Raw genomic sequence first — 10,773 nt, forward strand, 5'->3', positions numbered from 1 at the left:
GTTTGTGTGAATTATTCAATTGTTGCACTTTGGCTGGACTTTGTCACGTTCAGCGGCAGCTCTTCTCCTGCGTGGCTGAAAGAACTGAAGTCTAAAAAGCGTCTGGGTCAGCACGACAGTGAGCTTTGAGCACAAAACAGGTGAGTGATACAGATGAGATAAGGTGACCACACACACACATACACACACACACACACACCTTGCTACATTTGTATATTTTATACAATTTTATATCAAATGTAAAGCTGTAGCATGTAACATTTGTCACATGCCTGAGGAATTCTGAGGAATTACTAAAACACTGGTGCCATGTGACATGAGATATGCCTCACACCAGCCCCACCCACTCTGCGACCCACTTGCTTGAAGCAATTGTGTATACTACTGTGTATACTGTGTGTATACAGTGTATACTACTCTCCTTTTACTCTATTTTTTTTTTTTTTAAAGCAGAACTAGACCGGAAGTTCCTATTATCGCTGTTTTTTTGGTGTGTATCTGCGTCATTACCTTGTTTATGAAGCCCTGACGGTTCGAAAACAAACAGTTCAGCCATTGCTGAGAACGTTGTGTTTTATTGTAATCTCGGGGCTCAACGAGATCTCTGAAAATCCCGTAATAGTTAAATAAACAGCGATTCTCCTGAACAGCAGATCCTCCTGCTCCGGGCACTAGTCCGGGCACATCCGGTTACGTACATTGAACCGCAGAAGAAGAATAACGTCCGTTGTGGAGGTGTTTCACGAGCGACAGTGTCTTCTGACTCTGGGTCTGACTCCGGTTTAAAGTCATAAAAGGGACTGTGGCGGGGAGTCGTGAAGAAGCTATTTTTAAACACTGTAAAATAAAAATGTTTTGATAATGAGGAGCAGTGCATCCGCCGTTCCAGAGGGGGGAGCTGTGCTTCTGAGAACGGATGTGCTGGATAGTACTGGCCAATCACAAGACTCTGTCTTCTGGGGGTGAAAGTTCACTCTGAAATCTCGCAGCAGAAAAACACTGTCAGAAAAGAGGATTTCAATCGGCTAGTTTACAGCAACTAGGAGGTTTTTGACCATAAAAACAAGTTAATGAATGTAAGTAGACCTCCATAACTAACATATGTGCAACAGGACCACTCTATGTGACCTTTAATAATGTCAACCTGTATTTTTATTTTATTCAAAAGCCCTACTAGGGACAACACTATGGTGCATGCATCAGATGACTGTTCAAACTTGTCTATGTTTTGTGACAGTGAGGTGACATCTCAATGTCGCTCTCAAACGCTTGTGCCACCACTAAAAGTACAACTATGCAAAATTGTGACCCTAATTTAACAGCTTGGGAGTCATTGTGATGGTTAAATGACTTGTTGTGTGGCGATTGGTTGCTGTCTCCTCTCCCACTAGGCAGGGATAGCGTTATTTTAGACCACCATGTCAGAGCCAGCGAGTTAGAAAGTATCCAAGTATAGAAACACGTTGTCGGGATGACTGTGCCAAGGGGCCAAACAGGATAACAGTAAAACAGATGCCAATCGGCATGGACACATCGGCTCCATGGGTTGTGTTCAACAGCGCCATTGAAAACAACGCGTGATGAATTTTTACAAGAGTGGAGATAAAGCAGTAGACAGTGGACGGATGGTCGTTGACGGTGGTGTTGTGAAAATATGTGCTCCAAAACTGAAGGGGGAGCTCCACAAAGAAAAAGTATACTGGAATACTTTCAAAATAAAAGTGTTAGGTTAGGTTTATGATGGAATGTCGTGATGTCATTTTAAGCCCAAATTGCCCACCAATAACGAACAGTTGTTTTTCCTCACACACGTGCGATTTTTTTCACTAGACCAGATTAGTAGCTTGTGTATCACCCAGATCATTTGTGATTGAAAACCCCTGGTCTGTGCAATTGCTCACTTTTTCTTTCGATTGTATTCTTACTGCTAAGTGACTAGGGTTTTCCAGCAGTTTAGTCCAGTTATGTGACTTTTTGTGGGCACTTCTTGAGGAGGTACTATAGTAATGGAAAACCATACCAAACTGTGTAGAGTCGAGCCGCGCCAAGCCAAGGCGAGGTGAGGCGTGCAGGACTGTGTCATGGAAAAGTGCCATTTATTTATTATTTACCAGCAGACTTATATGACTAGTGTTTGTCATAATTACAGTTTTACAGTCGCTGACTCTCCTGCAGTGTGGATGACTTAACAGGATCAGTCATACACGAGCACTGAGAATGAAGGTTTTGACATACGGCTTATGCAATGTAATACTGTTGGAGTGAAGGCATTAAGCCCAATTTATACTTCTGCGTAAAGTGCTCTGCGTCGACGCAGAGCCTGTCGAAGAGCCTCTACGTCGTCTCCGACTGCACGAAATATTTTTATATAAGTCTCCGTCACTCCGTCAAGGGACAACGGAGACGGCAAGAGCTGCGATTGGTCCTCAGGACATGCCGAGCGAAGCTGCTCTGTGCCGGCTCACAGTGAGCACCGAGCGTCCACAGACGCGGAGCTGATCCCCGCCGATAACGCCGCTGCCGAACTATAAATACGTCATATCTTAACACACACAGCACATGTTTAGACTCTAAATGGCCAATTTCTCGCCTCAAATGATCTTAAAACTGCGTTCCGTCACACAGAAAAGTGAGAAACGGCCACTGTTTCAACAACAACAGTCTTTCTCTCTCTTTCTTTCTCGGACGCCATTGCTCACTGTAGCCTGAAGCAGAACAACTTTGCGCAGCGACCCCTACTGATCGGGCGGGAAATTGCAGAGCGTGTCCGTCAGACGGATAACGCATTACGCAGTCGGAGAAGTATAATGTGGCCTTTATTTGAAAGGACTCATTTTTACACCTGAGTCATTATCCGAGACAGCTGTTTGCAATAATAGTGAGCAGGTTAAGCCTTTCTGTACTGCTGTCAGGAACATGTTATTTAATGCAGACTGTGACTAATGACAGCAGAGACTTCTCCTATCATATCTGCACAATGATAAAACGTTCTCATTATGCCTGAGTGTCTCATAGCGTGCTGTCGTGTGTAGCTCTGTCTGTGTGGATTTGGGTAGCACTTTAGGCCATTCGTGCCAAAACTGATTAGTGATTATTAACTGATTACATTGAGAATGATGTGGAAATTGATAACTTAAGACAAGTGTTTATTCGTCTAAGGACATTACAGCAGTGTTACAGCAGTTTGACAGCAACAAAAAGGTTAACATGGTAAACATTAGAAACACCTCGGTCCTGTCGCACAAAGGAAGAATTAAGAAATCCAGGATATCTGAGAAAGCGGGGCTTAACCTATGCTACCAAATTTGTAATGGCTTAGTCCAGGGGTTCTCAAAGTTTTGATACCTGAGGGCCAATTTAGGAACCCAACATTGGACTGAGGGCCGCCAAAGGAAATGGTGCATGTTTACTGAGAGCAATGGTTGAGTAATAAATGTATGTATTTGTATCTGACCCTGTTGTATCATGTGTTGCCTTTAGGAGTGTGACACTGTGTCATGTCCTTTCAGAAAGAAGCCATCCATCCATCTCAGTAGCTGCTGCCGCGGCGGCTACTGACGGACATCTTGCCGGGATTGGTCTATTTTGCACTTTGAGTGCCTTATTCTGGACGTCTACTGGTGAATTCACAGGGAAAAGGGTGCTGAATGTCACGGAAATACTTTACATCTCGTAATTGAAAGTCATGGTGCTAAGTCTATAAAGTGGTGATGCCAAGTCCATGTTTTATTGACAGTTGCACAGAGGTTCAGTGGAGGGGGAACACCTCCATATGATTTTAGGCCAAAAGCCAATGACTTTGTTTTGTGGTGACAGGTTCTGATGACGCTGGTCCTTCTGCAGCGTAACGTACCATCACACACATCTATACTGGTAATAGTGAACATAAATAATGGCTTAAGTTGCACCGTGTGTGTGTTTAGTGGTAAAATGTATGAAACGCCTTTACATTACACGTGTAAACCTCCTTGCAAGCACTTTAAGGTACAGGACAAAGTGGCCTTCCCAACATCGCTTCCATAAGCGATAGAATTGTCACGTTCATGACAGGGTGAAGGGATTTTCTTATCTTTTTTTGTAACAATGTGAATGACATCTCTCTTTAAAGCAAGATTCCACAAAATGTAAAGATGCTTTTATACATATATATAATGTTCAGAAGTTGGACAGAATGTGAGTGAGATGTGTGGGAACTATAGGCTGTCCCAGATCTGGAAAAAATAATGTGTAAAATCAAAAAAAAAAAAGATTCTTTATACTTGTGAGTGTGTTTTTAATGCTGACGATGGACTGTCATCACTGCTGTAATCATTTATGACCGACATACTGTATGATAAGAGGAAATTGAGGGAACTTTATTAAAAGAATTTCTATGAAATGGAACAGAGTGTTTCCTTTTTTAATCATTAATTTATTTTTCAAAAGATTTTATTCTATGTGTAGCCACAGATAGCAAGTGGACATGGAGAGGACAAAATCATCCACAAATAGAGAGAACAAAACCACCAGCCACTTAATATGGCACAGCTGTTTAACTATACGAGTTGAACTTATTACCTGGTCGTCACTCATTGTGTTAAGGCATGTCGACATGGTCAGGGTGAAGTGCTGAAATTCAAACATCAGCATCAGAATGAGGAAAAATCTGTTTTCCATTTTCAAAATGTGCCCTACTGTGATGTCATTTGACTCACAGTAGGGCACATTTGGATAAGGGAAAACTGATTTTTTTACAAGTCAGGGAAAAACTGAGGGAGGGAAGCACATTTTCTAAAAAATACTACTGCTATTCTAGCAATACAAAGCCACATTCAAATCTGTGAAGTATCCCTTTAAGCATCCAATTGGGAAGGGAAGTTTATTTTATGTACTTTGAACATGGCATTGTTGTTGTTGGGGTCACTACTACTACAAGAAACAATAATCAGTCTGATAATAACTGGTTTTATTTATAAAAGCTGACTTTATTTGCATACAAACAAACAATCGTCTCCGTCCTGTTATTCTCATCACTTCAGTGGAAGGTGGGCGGCGGTCAATCATCCTGTCAGACTTGGATTTTTACCTGATTACCCCATGAACACTTACATGCTTTGCAAATATATGCATAATTAATGCATGCAATACATGCAAATAAAGACAGGTACTTTTAATTCTCAAAAATGTAATAAAATGTGAGTCTGAACTTGCAGTTTGGGGGCCCCCTGGTGGCTGCGGGGGCCTGTGCAGTCCCGAAGTTAAGCTGGGTGATGCTGATTGTGCTGAGTGAGACTGATCTCTGTTCATTCTCTGGGCTGAGCTGGCACCCAGTGTGTGTGTGTGTGTGTGTGTGTGTGTGTGTGTGTGTGTGTGTGTGTGTGTGTGTTCTTGTACTTGCGGCATACTGAGGACCAATGAGGGTTTTTAACCAACAAAGTGAGGTCATTTTTACAAAGTGAGGACATTTTGGTCGGTCCTCACTTTGTTTTCATTGCAATCACTTCCTTAGGTTGCTATAACATGCTATACTCAATTTGTAAAAAAAAAAAAATTATTATTATTTTGGACGACAGTATAGTATGACGTTTGTTGTCAAATTTTGGGTCAATTTTTTTTTGTCAAATTTTGGACCAAAAATGTTTTGTCAAAGATTTTTTCAAATTTTGGACGACATAGTATAGTATGATGGTTTTGTCAAATTTTGGGTCAAATTTTTTTTTTCAAATTTTGAACGACAGTATAGTATGATGGTTTTGTCAAATTTTGGACAAAAAAATGTTGGTCAAATTTTGGACAAACAATTTCTGGTCAAATTTTGGACAAACAATTTTTGGTCAAATTTTGGACAAAACATTTTTGGTCAAATTTTGGACAAAAAAATTTTGGTCAAATTTTGGACAAAAAAATTTTGGTCAAATTTTGGACAAAAAAATTTTGGTCAAATTTTGGACAAAAAAATTTTGGTCAAATTTTGGACAAAAAAATTTTGGTCAAATTTTGGACAAAACATTTTTGGTCAAATTTTTTTTTAATTTTGGCCGACAGTATAGTATGACGTTTTTGTCAAATTTTGGACAAAAAAATTTTGGTCAAATTTTGGACAAAAAAATTTTGGTCAAATTTTGGACAAAACATTTTTGGTCAAATTTTTTTTTACATTTTGTCCGACAGTATAGTATGACGTTTTTGTCAAATTTTGGACGAAAAATTGTGGACCAAAATTTTTGGGTCAAAATTTTTGGGTCAAATGTTTTTTAAAAATTCGGTCGACATAGTATAGTATGAAGTTTTTGTCAAATTTTGGACCGAAAATTTTTTTTTTCCAGCCCTTTCTGCTCTGGGTCTCCACCTGCAGACATTTTATGGTACTGCAACCAGTAGTTTTTTGTAGATGTCGTTCATGAAGTAGATATTTGTAATTGTGTTGATTTATAAAGTGGAAATGCTGGTCCTCAGTATGCAGCAAGTACAAGAATGTGTGTGTGTGTGTTTGTGTGTGTGTGTGTGTGTGTGTGTGTGTGTGTGTGTGTGTGTGTGTGTGTGTGTGTGTGTGTGTGCCCACTATGGCATCATGGCAGCACGGGCAGAGCTGGGCAGTGTGTGCCAGGGACAGAGGGGGCAAGCCTATTGAGATGCAGTGTGACGGACACAATGGGTGAGACAGACTTGCTGCATCAACATGCTTTTTGCTGCTGTGGCCAGAAATAAACCATAAATACCCCCTGACTGTCCCTCACTGACCTGCTCACCAGGCCTGCACAACCATACACCCTCAACCTGAGACAGACACAAAAGAAAGTGGAAAGAAGGAGAGCGGGGCTTGTACGAGGTGCAGTGAAGTATAAGCCGACCAGGTAAAAGAAAACCAAGAAAAGTTTGTGCTCTCCCTTTTCCCTTTTCCCTTTTCCCTCTTCTATCTGCAAATGCATGTTCGTACCATTTATATTGAGTCTGCACGATGAATGTCTCATTCTTACATAGGCTGTAAGCTACATAGGACGCACGTGAGTAAGATAAATATGCAAAGAACATTTTATTTATCGAAAAAAAGAATGTCGCAGGAAATGTCCAATGCATTCTTTGCATTGCAATCGTTGCATTTTCAGATTTTAATCAATGAAAAATGATAATAAATCACTTCGAGTGTTTTTGAAAGACTTGGAGGAAGAGTTTGATTCCCGGGCTCAGTGCAGTCTACGTGCCAATGTGTCCTTGGGCAAGGCACTTACCCACACGTTGCTCCTAGCAGCATGTGGATGGGTATGAAAGATGTGTGATAGGAACTGCGCTGCACATAGATACGCTGCATGAATGTGTGAGTGAATGGGTGAATAGCAAAACTGTACTATAAAGCAGCTTTGAGTGGTCATTATAGCTATATAGATATTTTGCCTTACACTTTATTTTGATTTTGTTTAACATGTGCTTATTATATGTGATTTCGTATTGTTTTCTATATATTTTCTGTTTAGGCTATATTATATTGTATTATGTATGCTCTGTGTTTGTGTCTAAACCTGCCTGTCTTTGTCAGGACACTCTTGCAAAAGATATTTTTATCTAAATGTTTTATTCATTGTAAAAAAAAATGGTAAAAAACAAAAGGTTAAATATGAAAAAAAAAAAAGGTTTAACTATATGATGGTTGTGTTTATAGAGGGAAAATGACAGACCAGCAGGGAACACCAGATCAACTGCCTGCAGGGAAAGATCAGGGAGGTGCTGGAGCCACATATAAGGTACCTTTATTTAAATAAATAAATAAATCTGTTTACATACCCAATAAATGTTTTTAAATAAATGTAATTATTACCCAAATGAGACTTTGGACACATTGACTGTCTGTGTGAGTGTGAGAGTGGATGGTAATCCTCGTGTAGAGGATAAAGCGGTAGAAGATGGATGGATGATGGATAAGACTTTGCTCAAAACTCCATCAACTTCCCACTTTCTCTGTTGCAGTTGGTGGTTTTTGAGTTTGAGAACTTCCGTGGACAGAAGGTAGAGTTGTCCGGTGAATGTGAAGACGTGTGGGAGAAGACGCAGCGAGTTGGCTCAATAATTGTGGAGTCGGGACCGTGAGTGTTTCACCAGTGTTTCACCGTGCATCAGCATCCTTTGTTTAATTGGACTGATTTGATATTGAAAATGCAGATTCTTGCAGCAATTTTTCTATTATTTAACTGTTAAATTGAATTCAATGTTAAACCATTGCAGAACATATATGAGGGTGGGCTGAAAGGTTCAAAGGCTGACCATTATGCAGTGGTAGACTTTGACTGAAAGTGGTTTATTTTCCAACATAGTCTCCCGTGCTATTGTCTACATACTTCTTTTATTGGTGTTGCAGCACTTGGATGCCCTAGGTATAGAAGCTCTCATCCTAATGGTCAAAAAAGTAGTCCTCAACAGCAGATATTTCTACTTCAACATGGACTGCTTTTTTGACCCAACAATCATCCTGCCTTAGGAAACGTTCAAGAAAACCAGTTGGATGGGCTTCAAAACGCTGTCAGGTTCTCCTGCGACATGGCCAACATGGTCTGCTTTGGATCACGAGTCAAAAGCTGTACCACGCAGAAACAGAAGCAGAAAAGCAGAAACCTTCGACATGCCAAGCTCACTGTGCAGAATATTCTCGACTCCTTCATGGGCGACGCTTACAGCATTGGCGATCTGATTTAAGGCCACATTATACTTCTCCGACTGCGTAATGCGTTATCCGTCTGCGTCACCACGTAGACCACTCGAGCCTTTATACTTCTGCGTCGTGGTGACGGATAGGCGCTGCAATTTCCCGCCCGATCAGTAGGGGTCGCTGCGCAAGGTTGTTGTGCTTTTGGCTACAGTGAGCAATGGCGTCCGAGGGAGAAAGACTGTTGTTGTTGAAACAGTGGCCGTTTCTCACTTTTCTGTGTCCCGGAACTCAGTTTTAAGATAATTTGAGGCGAGAAATTGGCCATTTAGAGTATAAACATGTGCTGTGTGTGTTAAGATATGACGTATTTATAGTTTGGCAGCGACGAAGTCGGGGGTGTTTAGCTCCGCCTTCTGTGGACGCTCGGTGCTCACTGTGAGCCGGCACAGAGCAGCTTCGCTCGGCCTGTCCTGAGGACCAATCGCAGCTCTTGCCGTCTCCGTTGTCCCTTGACGGAGTGACGGACACTTAAAAAATATTCCGTGCAGCCGGAGACGACGCAGAGACTCTACGACAGGTTCTGCGTCGACGCAGAGGACTCTGCGTAGCCTACGCAGAGCACTTTAAGCAGGAGTATAAATTGGGCTTAACAGTCAAACGTTCAGTCATCCACCACCATGTGGTGAACACCATGTTTCCTTGGGTGGTTGCTGTGGCAGGATTTTCCTTCTCAATTGCTCCAGTTGATAAAGCCGGAGCATCATCCCCTAATGTAGCAACCATATCAGCATGAATGTCCTTTGAGGCTGACCTTTTTTCTGCAGATGTTTGGTGACACTGAGGTGCCAGATTTTGCAATCAAATGTGGGTTTATCTGGAAGCAAACAATACAGTTAGTATCAAGAAAGGTTGAATCCAATGCCAAGTTTCATTGCTCTGGCATTACTCCTTAAGCCCAATTTATACTCCTGCGTAAAGTGCTCTGCGTAGGCTACGCAGAGTCCTCTGCGTCGGCGCAGAACCTGTCGAAGAGCCTCTGCGTCGTCTCCGGCTGCACAGAATATTTTTTAAGTGTCCGTCACTCCGTCAAGGGACAAAGGAGACGGCAAGAGCTGCGATTGGTCCTCAGGACAGGCCGAGCTAAGCTGCTCTGTGCCGGCTCTCAGTGCGCATCGAGCGTCCACAGAGGGCGGAGCTGAACCCCGCTGACTTTGTCGCTGCCGAACTATAAATACGTCACATCTTAACACACACAGCACATGTTTAGACTCTAAATGGCCAATTTCTCGCCTCAAATTATCTTAAAACTGCGTTCCGGGACACAGAAAAGTGACAAACGTCCGCTGTTTCAACAACAACAGTCTTTCTCTCTCGGACGCCATTGCTCACTGTAGCCAAAAGCACAACAACCTTGCGCAGCGACCCCTACTGATCGGGCGGGAAATTGCAGCGCCTATCCGTCACCACGACGCAGAAGTATAAAGGCTCGAGTGGTCTACGTGGTGACGCAGACGGATAACGCATTACGCAGTCGGAGAAGTATAATGTGGCCTTTAGTCAGCATATGAATTTTTCATTCCACCCTCAATAATGTTCAGCATCGGCATTCACGATAGAAAAACTGAGATTGTCAACCTTCCTCTGAATTAGTGGCATGCCTTTACCCATGATGCATTTCTGCCATGTCCTTAGGTGGGTGGCGTGTGAGTGTCCAGGTTTTGCAGGACAGCAGTTTGTGCTGGAGAAAGGAGAGTATCCTCGCTGGAGCACTTGGACCAGCTGCCCGAGTACCTACGGCCTCAGCTCGTTCAGGCCCCTGAAAGTGGTCAGTGAGTGTTGAACGGTAGCAGACGTGACGTGTGCAACGTGCTACAACCTGTCGAATTCTTCTGCAGGAGAGTCCCGATCACAAGCTGCACTTGTTTGAGAACGCAGGCTTTGAGGGCAGGAAGATGGAGATCACTGACGACGATGTCCCCAGCGTGTGGGCTCACGGTTTCCAGGACCGCGTGGCCAGTGTTAAGGCTATCAGTGGAACGTAAGCTCAAACATCCCCCAGACAATTTGATGGATTCGGTAACACTTAACAATAAGTCTAGATTCGTTAGCGTATGTAATAAGCATTTACTAACTAACTGAAAATTCAATCATGTTAT

General features: G+C 42.3%; 1 pseudogene across 1 annotated transcript in view; it reads left to right on the forward strand.

The window, feature by feature from the left end:
• The first annotated feature begins 6,611 nt into the window (after positions 1-6,611).
• LOC310925528 (beta-crystallin B3-like) overlaps positions 6,612-10,773 on the forward strand; it is a 5,156-nt pseudogene continuing 994 nt past the window's right edge. Inside the window, exons 1-5 of the transcript in view lie at positions 6,612-6,833; positions 7,637-7,718; positions 7,942-8,057; positions 10,310-10,442; positions 10,513-10,655. The product of the transcript in view is annotated as a beta-crystallin B3-like (transcript). The remainder of the gene's footprint in view (positions 6,834-7,636; positions 7,719-7,941; positions 8,058-10,309; positions 10,443-10,512; positions 10,656-10,773) is intronic.

This window comes from Microchirus variegatus (genome assembly GCF_963457635.1).
Source record: "Microchirus variegatus genome assembly, chromosome: 4".
Classification (NCBI taxonomy): Eukaryota; Metazoa; Chordata; class Actinopteri; order Pleuronectiformes; family Soleidae; genus Microchirus; species Microchirus variegatus.